This window comes from Dendrobates tinctorius, unplaced genomic scaffold (assembly GCF_039654945.1).
Source record: "Dendrobates tinctorius isolate UK_male_01 unplaced genomic scaffold, ASM3965494v1 ptg000064l, whole genome shotgun sequence".
Taxonomy (NCBI): Eukaryota; Metazoa; Chordata; class Amphibia; order Anura; family Dendrobatidae; genus Dendrobates; species Dendrobates tinctorius.
Window position 1 is genome coordinate 11,677,670 of NW_027361732.1, and position 21,084 is coordinate 11,698,753.

The 21,084-nt window shown below is 44.9% G+C and overlaps 1 protein-coding gene across 7 annotated transcripts in view; it reads left to right on the plus strand.

Annotated features, from left to right (window-relative positions):
• The window catches only part of ENOX1 (ecto-NOX disulfide-thiol exchanger 1), an 835,160-nt gene that overhangs the window by 339,518 nt on the left and 474,558 nt on the right, over window positions 1–21,084 (plus strand). For 5 of the 7 annotated variants that reach the window (XM_073580298.1, XM_073580303.1, XM_073580300.1 and 2 more), the window contains one exon: window positions 6,624–6,677. The exons of the other annotated variants lie outside the window; for them this stretch is intronic. The gene's annotated coding sequence lies outside the window, so the exon portion shown is untranslated. The remainder of the gene's footprint in view (window positions 1–6,623; window positions 6,678–21,084) is intronic. 7 annotated transcript variants of the gene reach the window in all.

The following is a 21,084-nucleotide window of genomic DNA, read 5'->3' on the forward strand; positions in this document are numbered from 1 at the left end:
TTTTATTTTATGAAGATAAGGCAGGGGCAACGCATCCTATTGAAAAGATCCGATTTCCCCAAACCATCAACGGACGAGCACGTGCGAGTGTCCCTCCACGTATCCTTTCCCGCACCGTGGGACATTATGGCAGACTTAGCCCTGTCCACCCCTAGGTATTGAAACCATGGGCTTGCACAGAGGCACAAGACTAGTCTGTGCGGCCCCCACTGCTCAACCAACGCAAGACGGCGGTGCTGCACGGCGGCGGATGGTCCCTCTCCTTGCCCCTGCATAGGAGCTAGGGTGCCTGCATAGTCCAAAAATGGATTACCTCATGGCTCTTCTGAATGGAGCAGGTATGGATGGCTGGGGAGGGCCCTGGGCAGGAGAGGCTCCAGGTCAGCGGCAAGTCAGGTATTTTGGGGGCTAGGGCTGTAATCCAGCAGTCTCCATTCCACTCCCTCCCCTCTCCCCTCCCCTCTTCCCTCCCCTCTTCCCTCCCCTCTCCCCTCCCCTCTTCCCTCCCCTCTTCCCTCCCCTCCCCCTCCCTATACCTGTACGCGGAGGTCGCGGATGAAAGACGCCAGCGGTGGTGAAGGAGAGCGGTTCAGGGAGGTGCCGGCGGGATCGCCGGGATAACGGCCGCCTGTGCACGGGCGGGCAGTGTCTAATTTAGCCCGCGGCTTCGGCCTAGGCTAGGGCGGTCGCCGGACAAATCGAGGCCCCGGCTTCAGTAAGGTTTGGCCGCGACCAGGAGAGCATCATCGCCGCCTACCCAGAGGTGAAGGAGCGCAGCAGAGGCAGGGCAGAAGCGTGGGAGGGACGCAGGAGCAGGGTAAGTGCGACCCCGTCCCTGGTGCCACGCTACATGCAATAAAAGGTTACCCTCCTCCTCCTTTCCCCTCAGAATCTCATAGATTGGGCCCAAGCAGCAATATGTCCGGAAAGGAAGGACGCACACGTTCCATTATGCCGCATGCGTCTCCTGTGGGGTTATGTTCCCACGAGCGCAGACTGTTAAGTTATGTGAAGCCTGTGACTCCGATCGCGCCCAGAGCCCTCCCCTGCGATGGAGCCCAGGGGTCTGGACCCCCCCCGGAATGGGCGTTATCACTCTCGCGGTCCATGGCTTCGCTTAAGAAGGCGATCGAGACCCTTCAGGCCCCAGATAGGGGCAGATACGATGGCTCGCCTGTCTGGGAGGGTTCATCCGCCTCACAAGAGCCTCCGGCCTGCAGGGGCCGCACTCTCTAGGCAGACGCCTAGGAAGAGAGTCCACACTGCGTTTTCAGGCCCCTCCGGTGCTTCGGCATCCGTGAGTGCGGCGTATCGTTCACCGTCACCATTTTCCAGGAGTGAGCAGAGTTCAGATTATGACATGGAGGAATCCCTGGACCTGGATACCCCGGGGTGTCGGGAGACCGTAGACAGTCTCATTGAAGCTGTCAATCAGACTTTGGGTATTGAGGAGGACGTCTCTCTAAGCTCAGGTCATAAAGTATCCTTTAAGAAGGCCAGGCGACCGCATAGAGTGTTTGGCACTCACCCAGAGTTCGAGGACATGTTCCCTGTGACTCTGCACTGTCCAGACAAGCGTTTTTCAGCCCAGAAAACACTAGAAACGAGATATCCGTTTGCACCAGAGCTCTGTAAGAGATGGGTGGAATCTCCGGTTGTGGATCCCCCAGTGTCACGCCTGGCTTCAAAGACTTTGTTATCAGTACCTAGTGTTTCGTCCATTAAGGACCCCACGGATCACCTCATGGAGAGCTTGGCCCGCTCGGTATATGAAGCATCAGGATCAGCACTCTCTTCTTCTTTCGCGGCAACATGGGTAGCCAAGGCCATGATGTCATGGTCAGATTCTTTAATTAAGGTTCTGCAGGATAGACCTGCCGACAGAAGTGCCTGAAATAGCAGGTCAGATCGCAATGGCGGGTGATTATTTAATCAATGCATCCTTAGATGCGGCTAATTGCGCAGCACTAGCAGCGGCGAATGCAATCGCCATTAGAAGAGCCCTGTGGTTAAGGCTATGGCGGGCTGATTCTATTTCCAAGAAATCCTTGACTTCCCTGCCTTATCAGGGTAGCCGCCTTTTTGGGGAGAAGTTAGACAAGCTCATCTCAGATGCTACAGGGGGAAAAAGCAGTTTTCTCCCACAGCAGAAAGTTAAGCTGCCATTTCGTCAGCCTCAGGCATGCTTTCGGGCATTTTGCAGCCCCGGGTGGACGGCAGCGGCCAGTTCTTCTGCCCCAGCTCGCTACAACCAAGACAAGGATCATCAGGTCATGTGTAGAGCCAACCCGCTGGGCAGGATGCGAGGCCACCTGCCCAAGTCAAGGGGGGCCAGGTCCCAGAAACCCTCAGCTAAATGACTCGGGGCATTCGTTACCCGAAGACGGCAGAGTGGGTGGCCGTCTACTCCGGTTCTGCCACGTCTGGGTCGCGGTAGCATGTGACGCAGGGGTGGCGGAATTGATGTCGTCCAGGTACAAAATAGAATTTGTCAGTTATCCTCCAAGACGATTTTTTCTTTCCCGGCTTCCCAAAGCGGAATCCCGGGCAGAGGCATTGCTAGGGGCCATCGGGGTACTTCAGCGCAACGGGGTCATTGTCCCTGTACCAGAGTGCGAGAGAACTCAGGGTTTTTATTCCAACCTGTTCGCGATCCCCAAGAAGTACGGGACAGTAAGGCCGGTTTTGGACCTAAAGCTCCTGAACAGGTGCATCAGAATCAGACACTTTCGAATGGAATCCCTCCGTTCAGTTATATCGGCCATGGAGCAGGGAGAATACTTGGCCTCGATCAACGTCCTGGATGCTTACCTGCACGTCCCTATTTTTCCTCCGCATCAGAGGTTCCTGCGGTTCGCAATCCACGGTCGGCATTTCCAATTTGTAGCTCTGCCCTTCGGGTTGGCCACCGCCCCCAGATTATTTACGAAGGTAATGGCGGTCGTCATGGCCATTCTATACTCTCGAGGCATAGTGGTCTTGCCGTACTCAGCATCATGCTGGATACCCTTTCCCGCCTAGGTTGGTTGGTCAATGGGAAGAAGTCATCCCTTGTTCCAGCTCAGAGGATTTCGTTCCTAGGGATGATTTTCGACACCTCCCGAGGGTTGGTAGTTCTCCCTCAGGACAAGGCTCTAGCGCTCAGGCAGGGAGTTCGGAAACTTCAACAGCCAGGCCATCACACCATTCGGTTTGGGATGAGGGTCCTAGGCAGGATGGTGGCGGCAATGGAAGCAATTCCGTTTGCCCAATTTCATCTTCGTCCCCTGCAGCATGCTCTCTTGGCACCCTGGGACAAGAGTCCATTCACGCTCGATCATCAGTGCAGGTTGCCCTCTCAGGTCGAACGGTCACTACAGTGGTGGACGCGCGACTCCTCTCCTTCAGGGGTAGCCCTTTCCCCCAGATCAGTGGTTGGTGATCACAACCGATGCGAGCCTCCTCGGTTGGGGGGCGGTTTTCCGCCATCACGCAACTCAGGGGCGGTGGTCGCAACAAGAGGCGCGCCTCCCGATCAACTTGTTGGAGATAGGTGCGGTTGGCACTGCAACATTTCCAGCACTTTCTAGCAGGACGACCTGTCCGGATTCAGTCAGACAACGCCACGGTGGTGGCGTACGTGAATCATCGGGGGCACGCGCAGCAGGGCAACCATGCGCGAGATAGAGCATGTACTACGTTGGGCCGAGGGGAACCACTCAGTGATTTCGGCAGTCCACATACCAGGTGTGGAAAATTGGGCGGCGGACTTCCTAAGCCGGCAGGGTGTCCTATCCGGGGAATGGTCACTACACCCCGAGGTCTTCCAGCAGATTTGCCAACGGTGGGGGACACCGGATGTGGATCTGATGGCCTCCAGAGTAAACGCCAAAGTGGCCGTGTTTGTCGCTCGGTCTCAAGACCCGCAAGCTATCGCAGTGGATGTGTTGGTTCTTCCATGGAACCAGTTCCGCCTCCCGTACCTGTTTCCCCCGCTGCCACTGCTTCTGCGGGTCATCAGGAAGATCAAAACAGAGGCGGTTCCGGCGATTCTGCTGGCCCCAGACTGGCCCCGTCGGGCATGGTACGCGGATCTAGTGCAGCTCCTCGCGGACGTTCCTTGACGGCTGCCAGAACGACCAGACTTACTGTCTCAGGGGCCGATCTGCCACCCGAACTCAGGGGCCCTGTGTTTGACGGCATGGCCATTGAATCTTGGATCCTGACCCAAGCGGGGTTTGGGCATGAAGTGGTTGCTACAATGGTTAGCGCCCGGAAGCCTACCTCGGCGAGAATTTACCATCACACTTGGAAGGTTTTCTTTGGTTGGTGTCGAGAGCATGAGGTTTCTCCACTGTCTTTTTCGATTCCCAACATCCTGGCTTTTCTTCAGTCAGGCCTAGACTCAGGGTTAGCCCCGAGCTGCCTTAAGAGACAGATATCGGCCCTGTCTGTCCTTTTCCAGCGAAGATTCGCTACCAACATGCAGGTCAAGACATTCATTCAAGGGGTCTCACATTTAGTACCTCCCTATAGAGCGCCCCTGGACTCCTGGGACCTTAACCTGGTCCTGAGTGTCCTGCAGGAATCTCCTTTTGAGCCATTAAGAGAAATTTAGTTGTCGTACCTTTCCAGGAAGGTCGTATTCTTGATAGCCACAACTTCCATTAGGTGGGTCTCGGCGTTGGCAGCCCTATCTTGTAGAGAACCATTTCTTACCTTCTGTAAGGCTGAGTGCAGACGGAGTTTTGAGCCCTGCGGATTTTTCCGTGCAGAATGGAAGAAAACTGCAGGTCAAATGACCTGCATTTTTCCTGCGGATTTCTTCCATTTTTCACGCGGTTTTTGTGCGGTTTTCCATTGCGGGTTTCCCCCTGCGGATTTGGTGACAGGGGAGATAGAAAACCGCACAAAAGAAGTAACATGCTGCGGATTTTGTACCGCAGGAAAACCGCGCGGAAAAATCCGCAGCGTCTGCACAGCGGTTTTTTTTTTCCCATTCATTTTAAAGGTACTGTACATCACAATGCGGATATGCAATGTTTCTGCGCGGTAAAATCCGCTGCGGAAACGCTGCAAATCTGCATAGTGTGCACATGGCCTAAGGATAAGGCAGTTCTTAGACCAGCTCCCCCCTTTCTGCCGAAGGTCGTGTCCTCTTTTCACATTAATGAGGACATTGTCCTGCCTTCATTTTGTCCAGCGCCAGTACATCAGGTGGAAAAGGCGCTCCACACATTGAACCTAGTGAGAGCGCTCAGAAGATGTGTCGCGGACGGCACAGTTTCGCCAGACACTCTCTGTTTGTTATCCCCGAAGGGAGCAGGAAGGGACTCGCAGCCTCAAAATCGACCATAGCCAGATGGATCCGTCTAACTATTCAAGAGGTTTACCGGATTAGAGGCGCACCAATTCCGGCAGGGATAAGAGCACACTCTACTCGGGCAGTGGGCGCCTCTTGGGCGCTTCGGCACCAGGCTTCGGCAGAACAGCTATTCAAAGCAGCAAGCTGATCCAGCCTGCACACTTTTTCTAAGCATTACAATGTGCATACTCAGGCTTCGTCAGATGCGAGCCTGGGTAGAAGAATTCTCCAAGCAGCAGTGGCGCACCTTTAGCAGGAGGTGCATGTGGCTTGGATCGGTTAGTCAATCTCCCACCCAGGGACTGCTTTAGGACGTCCCACAGTACCTGTGTCTCCCAATGAGACGAAGGAGAAACATGGATTTTTGTGAGTACTCACCGTAAAATCCTTTTCTCCGAGACGCTCATTGGGGGACACAGAACCCACCCTATTAGCCAGTTGGCTCTTGTTTATTTAATTTTTCCTTTTTAAAATTAGGGTGGTCCTTTTTCAGACATATGGTATTCTACTTGAAGGATAGATTGTTTTTTGTGTTCTCCTACTGCTATTGCACTAAACTGGTTTCCGCCCGCAATTGGGGCGAGGGTGTATGCGGCGGAGGAGGAGCTAACTTTTTTTTGTATACTTAGTGTCAGCCTCCAGACGGCAGTAGCATACACCCACAGTACCTGTGTCCCCCAATGAGTGTCTCGGAGAAAAGGATTTTACGGTGAGTACTCACAAAAATCCATGTTTTAGGGAGGGAGATGCTTAAGGACGCATCGACATCTTTTGCAATGGTTTTTTCTTTCTTTTTAAACTTATATTGAATAAACCAGTGGGCAGCTTCCGAACAGAAGCCACCTGAACGATGGTTGGGTTACTTTTTTTTTTTTTTTAACCACTTCTCATCTTTGGGAGCCGGGAGTGGTTGAAAGAACCGCAGAAGTTTGAACATATTCTCGGCAAGTTTTCACATTGCATTGCCGATGTTCATTCTTTGTAGTGTTTATCGCTTTTTCAAGCGTATTAAAAAGCATACCTACCTAAAAAAGATGCACTGCTGCAAGTAAAAGCCACAGCATGACTTCTGCGTGTAAACATAGACTTGGGTTCCTGCCAATACGTAATCAATAAGTAATAATTAACTGTGATAATGGCTAATTCATCCAGAAGTTGTTGTAAGTAACAAGCGCTGTCTTATGGGCAGCTGTAAATATTTCTCTCTGTACAGATGTGAATACACCTTTATATTTAACTCGTGCTCCTTTTTTATGATTTTTTTCCTTTTGTTTTGCAGATTTATCCGTCCTTTTGAGTGTTAAATTGCTGTGGACAAGTCCACAAGAAACAGGTAACCTTTTTATTTCCATCTACCATCCACTTATTTTTGCTTTTCAGGTATAGCAGGAATATGCTGCGCTATAAGGTTTCTATGACGGAAAATAATAGGCACTGCATATTTCAGCAAATCTGTTGCCCAGCAGATTTGTTAAACCCAGCTGTGAAGAATTAGGCTGTACCATACGTTTCACCTTCACATGGCATTGAAGGCTCTGTGTTGGGGATAAACAGTTTCTGGGTTTTTTTTTTTTTCTTTTTCTATTTTACTGTTTTTGTTTAATCTGTAAAATAAGAGTGTAGTGAGAATCTGCAGCAGTTCTCTGGATCTATAATCATTTTATCGTAGTTACAAGCTGTCTCCTATGGGATTAGCCTGCTAAGGGAAGGTCGTGTGATTTTTCTATTTTTCCCTATAGAAATTACATTACAAAACCCAATATTGAATTGTTTTCATTATTTTAAATGTATGCTGTGCTTGCATTGTCGTTTTTCTGTTCTTCCTGTATACCTAGTTTCCGTGCAATGCAAACAGTTTCTTAACCATTGAAATGTGAATGAAAACATACAGATTTTATTGTGTTCCCTGGGTTTTTATATTACTTTTATCATCAGTTGTTCTCTAACCCCACTATTCAGATGATTCATGTTTTAGTAGTTTGGGAAAGACACATCTTGGGTCTTAAATAATTTGTAATAAAAATAATGAAATGTTTGAAATTGCAACTTAGAAAGTAGTTGCCCATTAAATTCTGGTGAAAAGAAAAATGACAAGTCAATAGGTCTGCCTATTTCACTGTAAGTTCTATGCGCAGAATATACATTGCGTTTACAGTGATTTAACCTCTTCATCGCTGGACAGTTTTCCGATTTTGCGCTTTAGTTTTTACTCGCCTTTCAAGGGCCTTAATTTTTTTTTACCCATCCATCATGATAGCAATACAAGGACTTGATTTTTACAGGACTATTTGTAGTTTTGAATTACTCTAACGCTAAATTTTAAGCCTTTGCCTAAACTTGATGTATTTGTTACTGCAAGTTTAAAAACAGCTGAAATACTTCTAATTGTACTTCACTAAGTATAGAAACATCTGCGTAAAGGATCTAACAACACTGACACAAATTTTAGTTTTCAGTTTTCTGCTTCAGGCTTAAAGGAGTTATCTATGGCAGTTAAAGGAGTTATCTATGCTTTTTGTGTCTGCAGCATATCTCTGCTGGAGCAGAGCAATCATGGACCGCTCCTGCTGGAAACGGAGCAACGACATCTCTTCCGCTCTGCTCTGTCGACTGGGTGTCACTTCTGATGTCATGCTGATTGACAGCTGGCTTTCCTCTGCCTGGCTGCAGGAAGCCGGTTGACAAGCAGTATGATGTCGGAAGTCGCGTCCTGTCAACCGAGTAGCATGGAAGCAGAGCTGTTGTGTTGAGCAGCAGCTGAGTCACCGGTAATAGAGGTCTGAACCAGCGCCAGAACAAGCCTGTGGTTAGCAACTACCTGCCTGTTAAATGTAAGGCACATACCGTGTTTCCCCGAAAATAGGACCCCCCCGAAAGTAAGACAGGGTGTGGGTTATGGGGGGGTCCTTCAATGTGTAAGGCCTCCCCCGAATGTAAGGCAGGGTTGGGGGCCGCTGTGAAATGTAAGGTCCTTACCTTTGGGCCGCCGCTGTCCCCCATTGGGTCCCCAGGCTCCAGAGGTGTCCTCAGGTGCAGCTGGGCGGGTCCAGCGCTCATGGGGTTAACTCGCCGTGTTAACCCCGCAATCCGCCCAGCTCAACAGCTCATTGGCCGCCCCTGTTCCCCACATCACCGCCGGCCCCCGGCTCGAGCACTGATTGGTCCAGCAGCTCGGGCTGTAATTGGCCGCCCCAGCCCCACGTCACCGCTGTTTCCCTGCTGATTGGCACAGCGTTCCCTGCAGCACAGGCCTTCCGCACCCACAGCCGCACCGCAGAGGAAAACGTCCAGCATTTAAAAACCAAGTAGGGAAACATGTACTGTATAGGGTATGGGGCTGTGTGCAGTGTGATACGGCACTGTTATGGGGTGTGGGGCTGTGTGCAGTGGTATACGGCACTGTTATGGGGTGTGGGGCTGTGTGCAGTGGGATACGGCACTGTTATGGGGTGTGGGGCTGTGTGCAGTGGGATACGGCACTGTTATGGGGTATAACAGCATGTTAATAAATGTTAATTTATTGGTTAAAAAGAAATTGTCATTTTTTTTCGGCTAATGTAAGACCTCCCCCGAAAGTAAGACAGGGTGGGACTTTTTGGGGTAAAATTAATGTAAGACAGGGTCTTACTTTCGGGGAAACACGGTAGTAAAAAAAAAAAAAAAAAGCAACCTCTTTAAAACTTTTGCCCACATCTAAACAACCTGTCTACAATTCCTGATTAGCACAATTAGGTCCCTAACAAGTGTAATTATGACCTACCCGGAAGCTCTAAGATCAATGACGTGGACAGAGAGCCATTTCCTTATATACGGAAAGTTTCTAGGAGAGTCATGACACCTCTTTCTGAACATAAAGAGGTAGCAATTTTAATAATAATAAAACATAATTTTCCTAGCTTCAATTAATCTAGGCCAGTGAAAAAAAAATGTTGATCTATATCCAGATACGGTATTTATCTTAAAGGGCATGGATGCCTTTGACATGGCAGAACTAATTTGTACTTATGTTAGTTCAATTTTATTGACTAAAGATAAAAAATACATTTCATTCTTTAATATTCATTCATTCACTTTCTGACCTCCAGATTTGTAGTTTGAAGCCTGTGCTGGATGTGAGGTCTGTGTGTATCCATGGTGCTGCTGTCTTCCCTTGCTTTAGTTTTACATCACATTTGCCTTCATACATCACTACAGCTGCAATCCTGCATTTTTCTCTCCATGTGTTTTCCTTGTTGCCTATATCCTGTTTTCTGTGCCCTCCAATATAATGTCCCCTCTGCACATTCTCAAAATGCGTACCATCTCTTTCCCTTCCCTCCTGCTATCCTTAACACTGAGAAAAGAGATGGAAACAGGGATTTGTATCTGTTTTGGAAAAGCATTCAGCTTTCTAAAGAACCTACAGCAGCAAACTGTTAGAAAATGTTGAATTAGCACTTTAGAAAGTTGCTATACTTTGCATGTAGGCAGCAGATAAAGATGAAAAAATGGTATTGCAAAAGTGTTCATGGCCTTATCATATGTCTTTTATAGGTACTTTTGGGTTGATGTGATGATACAGTTCACTTTGTTTAGTTGTTTATTTCTAAGGATTCTTTTATGGCATATCCAACCTTTTAACTACATTCTCCTTGTTCATGTGTCTCAGTTGTAACAAGCTGTGAATGAATTTCTGCTTGAAAAGGTCTCTAGTTTTACTGGGAACAAGTTGGAATGTCCTTGCTTCAATCCCACTCATTAATCACCTGCTTTAGTTAGAACTAATTTAACTAGTGCAGATCTATTATCCCCAAATAAATAATTCTCTTGTAGTTAGCCCCAGATAATATCTTGCACTTGCAATTATCTCCCACACGCCATGAGAAAAGCAATGTGTCCTAACAGAGCGCGGCACAGATTGAGCAATAACCACATTCTTCACAGATGATTAAAAATCACATTTCTGAAATGGGATTGCTTCATAAAAGTGTGCGCTCTGGGAATCCTTGCAATAAGTCCTGCAGCACAACTGGGCTTTACAACAATTCCCGAAGATAAAGATAACTAGAAGCAAATAAGTCACTTCCTGCGCCTATTACTCTGTTTTCAACACACGTTGTGCTGCAATAAGTGATGTTTCTGTAGCGGTTTTAGTAGTAAAGTACAATATTTCCCTAATATTTTGTGAGACTCACGAGAAACTGCAAACCTTTGTCCGACTGTTATATCTTCCACAATGATCTATTATTGCATTATGTAGGGACAATCATAGTCTCTTATAAAGCCCTGCAGGATGCCTCGGCTGCTGTTGTAATCTATGGGTCCCGCTACATTTAGCAATGCACCAGCGATCCCGACAACGATACGACCTGGCCAGGATCGCTGGTGCATCGTTAAATAGTCGCTAGTGAGCTGCCAAACAGGCAGATCTCACTAGCGATGCAGCAACGATAAGTGATCCGTCTGTGGTCGCTTTTACCTTTCACACCGCAGCGATGATGACGACTTCTGCCTGCGTCCATGCGTTGCTAGTTGGCGCCAGTGACGAAAAAATGGCCCAGGACATTCGAGCACAATCAGCGATATCCAGCGGCGGGGCCGGTCGCAGGTACGTGTCACACAAAGCGAGATCGCTAGCGATATCGCTGTTGCGTCACAAAATCTGTGACGCTTTAGCGATATCGCCTGCGATCTCGCTATGTGTGAAAGGCCCTTATCAGTACCCAGTGATCAGAACATGGCCATGGGTGCTTACCATACATGCCCAAAATGCTGCTGTCAGAGCCTGAGTGCGACATGTTAAGGGTTAGCAGTATTGATCGGAGCTAGCTCCAGTCGTTGCTGTTGAAAGCAGATGCTGAACTCCTGCGCTCCGCTGTATACCTGGCACCTTATGGGAAGGTGTTAACCAAAAATCTGTAACATTTTGAGTAAATAAATGAAAAGACAACATAGCCACGAGCAAAACTGACTTTCAAATTTCCATTCAAAATAAATTCTCCCTTTTGTCTAATTATGTGTTTCTCTCATATTCATATGATTCCATTGTGTTTTTTGTGCATGTGAACTGCATGTAAAATGACAGTGTAAAGTGCAATAAATATGCGATGTGGAGAATTCACTTTGCTTATATACTTTTGAATTACGACCATTAAACAAAAAGGAATTGGTCTCAGTGATTTACTAGATAAACAATGAAAATAAAAACCTTTCAGAATATTCAGTAAATGGATGACATAGGCCCCGGTCTACTGGGTCATGTACATACTAGTAATGTTTATTTAAGTGTGGCAGTGTCAATTCATTCTCTTTTTTTCACCCTTTATATTTAGCATCTGCCAAATGTTAGTTGATTTAATTAGTAATTACATTGTCAAATATGGAAATGTAGCTAATTGCATCCTCACTTGGCCTGTTTTGCATACAAACCTTGGTAATCAGAAGTCTGTAGCGTACAGAATGTTGGTGAGACTCGGAAAATAGACACAAAAGGTGACCTCATCTGACAAAATGTACTGTAGCTTATTAATGTGTTCTGACACAAGCGTTTCTGGTGCCATGACATTGGGTTCCTCGCTGAATCCGGGCTGTGTATTGTCTCTGTGGATCGAGCTGTGTAGGACACCTTCATGCAATGCAGGTGCAGCCACTTAGCGGCATTTCTACAAGAACTTTCATTATGATCACTTAGCAACAGAAAGCACCTGGTTACACAATTAGGCTATTCACTGCACTCCCACAAATAACACTGAGAACCCAGGGACATGGAGTACATTTATGTGACAATCACTAGCATTGTTTTCCCTGCTGACAAACTGAGAAAAGTAGAAAACAAAATAGGCAGCAGCTCATTAAAGGGGTTGTCCCGTATTAAGCTACAAATCTGCAAATAATCGAGGTGACTGCAGACTTGTGAATCTTCACATCCTGCACGGTGAGGTTTTTCCGGAGTCAGGAGCAGGTGGTCGTGTTACCACAAGTATGTGATTTGCATACTTCTGGCCACATTCAGACTAGACTGTATCCATCATCGCTCAATACCCTTGCATTTAGAAAGGCTGTGCACGTTTAGTCTGCACATGACCGCATGTATGCAAATTGCATACTTATGGTCACGTGCCTGGAACTGATACCAGAGAATCCTCCCTGCACTTGATGGGAGGATTCACAAGTCTGCCGTCACATAGAATGACTGCCCTGAACACAGCGAAATATTTCCGGGACATAGTTAGCTGGCGCATGCGCAGTAATACTTTTAGGCTTTGCCCGCAGTTGGGCAAAGCATACTGCACATGCGCGAGGCAAGATTGCATTGCGAACGCGCGGACTATGGCGTACACCTACTCCAATTCCAGAAAATATTGCGGACGGCGTCCACGGATGGGGAGGAGGAATGGATAGGAAACACCGCCCATCGGACCGGACCATTTAAATAGCCCGCCAAATTCAGGTGACAGATTCCCTTTAATAGCACAGTTAGCATATTATGTAATCTGTCATGCATTACATTTCATACAAAAATCTTGTAGTTTTTTATTTGTATTTCATAGAATCATAGAATCGTAGAGTTGGAAGGGACCTCCTGGGCCATTTGGTCCAACCCCCTGCTCAAAGCAGGATTCGCTAAATCATCCCAGTCAGATGTCTGTCCAGCCTCTGTTTGAAGACTTCCATTGAAGGAGAACTCACCACTTCTCGTGGCAGCCTGTTCCACTCATTGATCACTCTAACTGTCAAAAAGTTTTTTCTAATATCTAATCTGTGTCTCTTCCCATTCAGTTTCATCCCATTGCTTCTAGTCTTTCCTTGTGCAAATGAAAATAAAGTTGATCCTTCTACAATGTGACAGCCCTTTAGATATTTGTAGACAGCTATTAAGTCTCCTCTCAGTCTTCTCTTTTGCAGACTAAACATTCCCAAATCCTGCAACCTTTCCTCATAAGACAGGGTTTGCAGACCGGTCACCATTCTGGTCGCTCTTTTCTGAACTTGCTCCAGTTTGTTGATGTCTTTTTTAAAATGTGGTGCCCAAAACTGGACACAATATTCCAGATGAGGTCTGACCAAAGAGGAGTAGAGGGAAATAATGACTTCACGTGATCTAGACTGTATGCTTCTGTTAATACATCCTAGAATTGCATTTGCCTTTTTTGCTGCTGCATCACACTGTTGACTCATATTTGTACCTCTATAGACTGTGGAGCGTATGATAATGGGAGAAGAGACCCCAATCCCATCAGACTGAACAAACTGCAAGAGCATAAGCCAAAAAGACTGTAAAGATGGTCGTATGTACATGAAATTAGACAAATCCTTTCCCAATTTCTCATTGCGCACGTATGCTCATCTGAGTGTGCATGTGTTCTGTAGTAGAGGGATAGTAAGTTGCTACCAGAAAAAAGGACTGAGCGTTTTATTTTAAGTTGCTCAATCTTCTCTCCCCAACGTGCTTTGTGTGTCAGAAGACTCCCATACACATCAGACAGGCTGGCCTGTGCCTCTAAATTTGGTGGGCTGGGAATTCTTGTCCACTACCTTAACTCAGTTACTGGTTTTGCCACAAATGCATAAGGATAAATCCCTTAAACAACCCCGTAAACCTTTTCTGGCATATTTCATGTTGTTCGCTTCATTTTTTATTTCTGGCACCAGCTCTGCTGTCACAGCCGACACATCCTCTTCAGGATCCTCTGCTCTCTTCTGACTACATTTCCCATCATCATTTGTGCTGGGCTACTAGCCAGTAGTGAGTACTCCCCCCTGTAATGCTGTCTACACTCCGCCTCGATCACGCGCAGCCTCAGCATAACCTGCTTTCCAGGACATTGCTGCAGATAAATCATTGATACACTACAAAGAAGTAACACCGCACCAGAACACCAGCCCCAGCAATAAACATTATCCCCTACTCCCCCTCACTGACCAATCATATTCTACAGAATAGATAGACTGAGAGAGATGGGTAAATGGATGTATGTCATGGCGGGGTTACAGCAGGGTGTCTGTATATTACACAGGATATAGAGGACGAAGTGTGCCGGGTGATGGGACAGCGGTGTCTGTTGCCGCATGCACAGAATCGTGAGGGAGCTCTGCTGAGAAGAGCCCACCCACACAGCATGAAAGTCACGGGATCGTTGTGTCACATAAGATTTCTGAGTCAGGAACTCTGGGAGAATCTCACGTGACATCCCGGGAAGTTAGAGGATTATTAGAAAGAGATCATGAACAGAAGAGCAACTCTGATTACAGAAGGATTTGTGAAAGCAAAGAGCTCATCGTTGGCAGTTAGTTCACATGAAAGGAACTTATAAAGTAGTGTCCAACCCCTTCAACTTGTGGAATAGTATCAGTTTGAGGAAGTTACCATACATTTCTGGCAAAACCTCCTAAACATTTGGCATGTATAGGCCTAGCAAGAGAAAATGTATCACTTGTGAAATTAACCCCTCCAGTTTGAGCCTCTACCATATTTACCAGTTGAGACTTCCTGCTCAGTTTAGGGTCTTACAAAGTGGAATTAATAAGTTGTTGATTCCATTCATACAGTCTTTTCTGGTTTATACTCTGATACAATGGAAGCGGACTACAGCTTTTTGTTCTGGTTAGCGGAAGTGCGAGCTCATGCCATGCTTTGATAGCTGTTCTTTTGCAGGCCAAAATCGGTCGTCCATGAAACTGTCCGCGGCTCTCCCAACCCAACTCCTCTGGCTCAGAGGTATATATGAAGCTGTGCATCCGGGTCAGGGGACTTGTGGCCAGTCCATTCGTTTCGGTCTGTACACTGATCATATATCAAAGCTGTCTGAACTCGGCCTTAAATGAATGCTCAAAGCAAGCACAGTTGCTCCATGCGCCCTTGGTGTGACCGAGTAGTTCAGTGCACCTTCCCACCTATATAGTCATTTTCTGCTGAAAAACTCCCATTAAAAAAATGATGATCAATCAAAGTGGACCCTGATTGCTGCTTTGTTTGAGGTTCTCCTCATGGGAGCCCTTAGGTTTAATAGATTGGCTGCATTGAGACTTTGAGATGATCAGAATTACAGATGTATCTTAAGGCCCCGTCTCACATAGCGAGATCGCTGATGCGTCACCGATTTTATGACGCAACAGTGATCTCTCCAACGATCTCGCTACATGTGACACATAGCGGCGACCGGCCATCCCCCCACCCCCCCCTAGCTGGATATCGCTGATCGTGCTCGAAAGTCCTGGGACATTTTTTCATCGTCGGCATCCTGCTGGCCAGCATGCATCGCTGTGTTTGACACCAACGAGCAAACTCATTGGCGACGCAGGCTGGAATCGTTCAGAATAGCTGCTGTGTGACAACGCACCAGTGATCGTTACCAGGTCGTATCGTTGTCGGGATCGCTGGTGCGTCATTGAAGAGATCTGCCTGTTTGGCAGCTTACTAGTGACCATGTAGCGATGCACCAGCGATCACTACCAGGTCGTATGGTTGTCGGGATCGCTGGTGCGTCGCTATGTGAAACGGGACCCTTGACCTCATAAAACTGACAATTCGGATGGTGGTTTATCTATTTTCTTTGTTCTGTACCACTTAAAATAGGCATTATTGTTTTCGCCACTTCCTTCACTTCAGTCATTCACTACATTGAAGTAAAACACTATCCATTGTGTTCCATGTCTGAGTGCCATATTGCACATTACATTTGTTCCTCTTCTTTTTGTAATTTCAATATTCAGTTTAATAAAATTGCAATTATAGTAATATGGCTATTCAGTGTTATTTGACAGCATGTTAGTTCTTGGACTTGTGCATGGTCTTTGTTCTGATTTAACCCCTCAGTGACCAGGCCAAATTTTTAAATTTGACATATGTCACTTTATGTGGCAATAACTCTAGACTGTTTGAACAAATCCCAGTGACTTTGAGATTTTTTTTTTTGGGACACTTAATATTCTATGATTATGGTAAATTTAGATCAGTATGTTTCCTTTATTCACAAAAATATCAGAAATTTGACAACGGTTTCTAAAAATGAGCAAATTTCAAACTTTTAATGACTATCCCTTTTAATCCAGACAGTCCTACCACACAAAATAGGTAATAAATAACATATCCCTCATGTCTGCCTTACCCCAGCACCATCTGTAAAACGTTCTGTTATTTTGTTAGGGTGTCAGAAGCTTCACAACTGTAGCAGCGAATTATTTTTTTTTCAGGAATATAAATTTTATTTTCTTAGAGACCTATTCAGCTTTGAAGGTCCTATATATTGGAAAATCCCCAAAGTGATACCATTTTAAATACCGCACCCCTCAGTATATACAAAAATGCTGTCAATGTGCTTTCTATGAAATGATGCAAAGTGACATAGCAGGAAAGAAAAATGTGATTTTTATCGCCTGAATGTGAGCAGGTCACTATAGTCATAATTTGGTCATGAACTGCTGTGGCTACCATCAGGACCACACATTAGTGATCTCAGGGTGCCGATGGGGTTAAAGAGGAACCCCCCCACACTCTGTTAACCATCTAGATGCCATAGTCACTACTGACAGCAGCATGTAAGGGGTTAAACGGGCATGGACAGTGCCAGTGCCGATAGTGACTGCAGCAGGGTCTCGCCTACAGTATACAGCTGACTGCTGCTGCAGTTTCACTCATCGCAGGATGCCATTCACTTCTGTCTCAGGTCAGCTGTAAGGCCTGTTGGTGGTCACTAAGGGGCTAATCCATAGCTGTACCGATAAATATAAAGCTCGAGCAGGTTTTCTTGGGGGTTTTCAGGCAAATGCACTCAGAATAAGTGATGCATCGAGGCTCTGAGTGTGACAGATGTCACTGTGAGATGTGCCGCTAATATTTCATCCTAAACCTGTTGTGTTTTATGCTAGCATTCTTCAGTAAAATGGAAAAGAAAACATTATTTTGAAACATGGAAGTGTCCTAAAAATGCTGTGTAAGCATCCCATGAGCATAAACTTTTTCATTTTTTTTTTTTTTTTATCAAACAAGAATTGTATTTTTCTTGTAAGCATTAAATCTTCTGTGCCTGTATATTTCAAGAAATTGTGTTTACTATTCTGGAGAGTGGAAGACAACGGTGAATCGCGTAGTGCAGTTACCATCATTTTACCACTTGTTTCTGACATTTTATTTAATTTTATTTTAGATGTAACGGTAAAGTGCTGCTGACAAAATTTATATAACCGCTTTCAAATTGTATCTCTGTTAATGAATGATTTGGTATCTATTAGTGATGAGTGAACATGCTCATTATAAGGTGTTATCCAGCATGCTCGGGTGCTAACCGAGTGCCTTCGACGTGCTTGAAAAATATGTTCGAGTCCCCTCGGCTGCATGTCTCGCGCCTGTTTGACAGCTGCAACACATACAGGGATTACCTGTTTGTTAGACAATCCATGTATGTGTTGTGATTGTCGAACGGCCACGAGACATGCAGCGCGGGGACTCGAACATATTGGGACATGCCGAAGGCACTTGGTTAGCACCTGAGCATACTCAGATAACACTTTATCCAAGCGCGTTCGTTCATCACTAGTCTTTTTCTTTGAAGGCATCAATTGGTTACAACTTTTGTAGACCCGATTAAGCTTTGGCTAATCAGTCTTGTCCAGGCAAGCTGCACAGCCAAAATAGCTAATGAATATTCATGGATGGCCATTTTTGCTAAAAATTTGCTTAGTTTTGGATGATGTTTAAAGGGAACCCGTCACATTGTACATGCAGTCCAAATTGTGGACACCATAGTGTAGAGAAGGAAAAGCTGAGCAGAAGGATAAACAGGTTTGTTGGATAATATTCAGTATAACTTGCATTACTCAAGAAAATCCCTGGTGTTTGTATACATGGGAGTCAAGTGGGCGGTGCTACTTATCAATGACAGCTAGTACTGCTTGCTGAGTCATAAAGGGAAAACTGCCATTCGCTGAGTAGGACCGCCCACTGGACTCGTATGCATACAAACACTGGGATTTCAATGAAGGAATATGGAAGGTTTACTGAACCTTTCCCAACAAAATATATATCAATGTAATCAGCTCCACCAGCTCTATAACATCCTGTTTATAGATCAGATCTCATTTTCAACATGACCGGTTCCCTTTAAGTTAATAACAAACTAAACCTTTACCTAGTTAAAATACATTTATCAGGTAACACTAAATATATCTAATAAAATACAAATGCTTTGAGATGACTCTCTTTATTACCAAAATGTTTTATAATATGCCTATAGATTAAGTCATGACATATTGGTGGGGGGCTAACCCCTGGGACCACCACCATTTTAAGAACAGGCCATCTTAGTCCTTCTATGGACAGGACTCGAGTGCCACTATTATTGCCCTTTCTGATTGCAGTGGGATATAACAATCTGCACAGTGTTTTTCCACGGGAAAATTGCGGGAATTTAAAATGCGATTTTCCCGTGGAATGGAATTCCGGAATTCTCGCGTTTGTTTCCGCGAGAATTCCGCTACGTGTGAACCCAGCCTAAATGTCAGGGTCAGTGAAATTATGCGTATATTCGGTTAGATGTGCCCTCAATTAAGTGGTGGCAAATAAATAAACAAATTGATTTTTGCAGTAGGGGGCCTGGTACTTAATTTACGCCTGAGATTAAATGTGACCAGACCATGGTCATTAAGTGTTATAATTAGGGCACATAATTTACTCAGCAATTTGTTTTACATGTGTACTCTATATTGTAGTCTATAGGAATATGGAAATGTCTGCTGTAAATTCTAGGGGAATTCTGGCTACAAAGCCTTGTTTTCCTTTGTCTGTGCTCCCGATCATGGTCATGACCTTAGCACATTTTATACATTTACATTTCTGAAATTTCTTTCAGCATTGTTTACTCATAGAGCAATCCCCTGCAGTTTCTTAGTGAAATACTTAGACATTTGATAGAGCATGAGAATAATAAGTATATTGGGTAGTTGCTGTTCAGACAATAAGATGTTTGTTATAGGTGATCTTATCCTTTTTTTCTGTCTCTTCTTCAAATCTTATATCTACAAATTGAAATATTAAATGGAAAAAGAAATTAACAGAGTTTATAACTATAAAATATATTTTTTTGTAGTTTGCAGAATCCTTAGTTGTCGTGGTTGGCTCTGGAGGGCTTGCATTAGTCTAGGATCCCTCCATCTTGCATGGAGTTACTTTTCTTGGTTAAGGAGTACAATCCAGTCTTGCAAAATGTTCTTCTAGTTGACACCATCGGATGTCACTTCCGTTTAGTTGTCATCGCCTTCCTTAATTTAGCAGTTGAAGATGGGCATATTTAATAATTCTGCTTAGAAAAAATAATCATTTTTGATGTTGGAAAATGAAATGTTCAACACAATTATGAGAACAATTACTCAGGAAAGCAGATTATTTTTATTCATATCTAATGCAGCATTTTATTTTTTACTTGTCACATTGATTTCCAATCTCTATGTGCGACAAACCAATATTTTGTGATTTTCTTTGTTCCCTTCACTCTTGTATTGGCATAAAGTGAATTTACATTTATTCTATGATAATAGCCCAAATAAAGTCTGAACTTTCCACTCCCTGTACTCAGGGTTAACCAAGCGTCGATGCATTAAGTGGTTTTATAATTACCCATAGCTATAACCGTGCTCTGTAACCAGACGATTTTGACATTCTTAGCTACCGCCATCTAATTTGTATTTCGGTATAAATGACTTTGAGAAGGCACGTTCTGCTTAAGTGTTTCTAAGCATTTATCTGGATGTGTGACCGGGGCAGCTTGAACAAACCTACCGATTTGTAGAGCTAAATATGTCTTTTTAGACTTGTGCAAGATGGAGGTGACTCCCGTAACATATTTGGTGCAGACAGCGCAACTGAAATCCATACGGTTTCTCCGTAGAATTGTTCATCTGCTGCATTAATGGGAAAAAAATCAGAATCCTTGTAGAGATCAATGTTTCATGGAACCCAAGCAAGCTAATGTGATGCTTGATCTAGATGGAGCCATTTAACGTTTTCATAAAACCTTGCGTTCGAACGCGATAAATCACATTGTTCGTTATTGTGCACTCATCCCATTAGTATGAAAAGCCGAATGATCAGCAGAGCTGCCTAAGTGATCTCACAATGTAACGTCTGCGGGGGTCATTTTCTTTGTAATAGACTTTCTTATGGACGTATATGTTTTGGTGAAAAGACAAATATTGCTTTACATGCACGTTATTATATATGATTTACTGTTCAACATATATTATGACGTCGTTATTCAGCAGAGTTTATTTTTTCTCTGCTTTGAAACGTCAGAGTAGGGGTTAACAAATTACTACTTTTTCTCTGTTGCTACCCTTTCCCTGGGATAATGGACTCTGGTTCTTGTCTTCATGAGACACTGGAGCTGACAACTATTCTACAGAAAGGCTCCCTGGCGATCTGTTGATCTCTATGTATCCAGCTCCTTTTTAGTCGCTAATGAAAGTCTGTCTGGTAGTAATTTTCGTGTACGGTGATTGACGCAGGAAAATGAATTAATGGCAGAAAGTTAAATGAATGGCTGACAGTGGTCTGCCAAAGTGGGAGTCAGTCTGGCTGATAATGGGAACGCTTTAATGATGTACATGTGCTTTAACTTTCAACAGTGTATGTACGTGTGTGTGTGTGTGTGTATATATATATATATATATATATATATATATATATATATATATATATATATATAAATAAGTATATAAATATATATAATATAGTTTTTAGATATTAAACTGTGCAAAAGTTTTAGGCA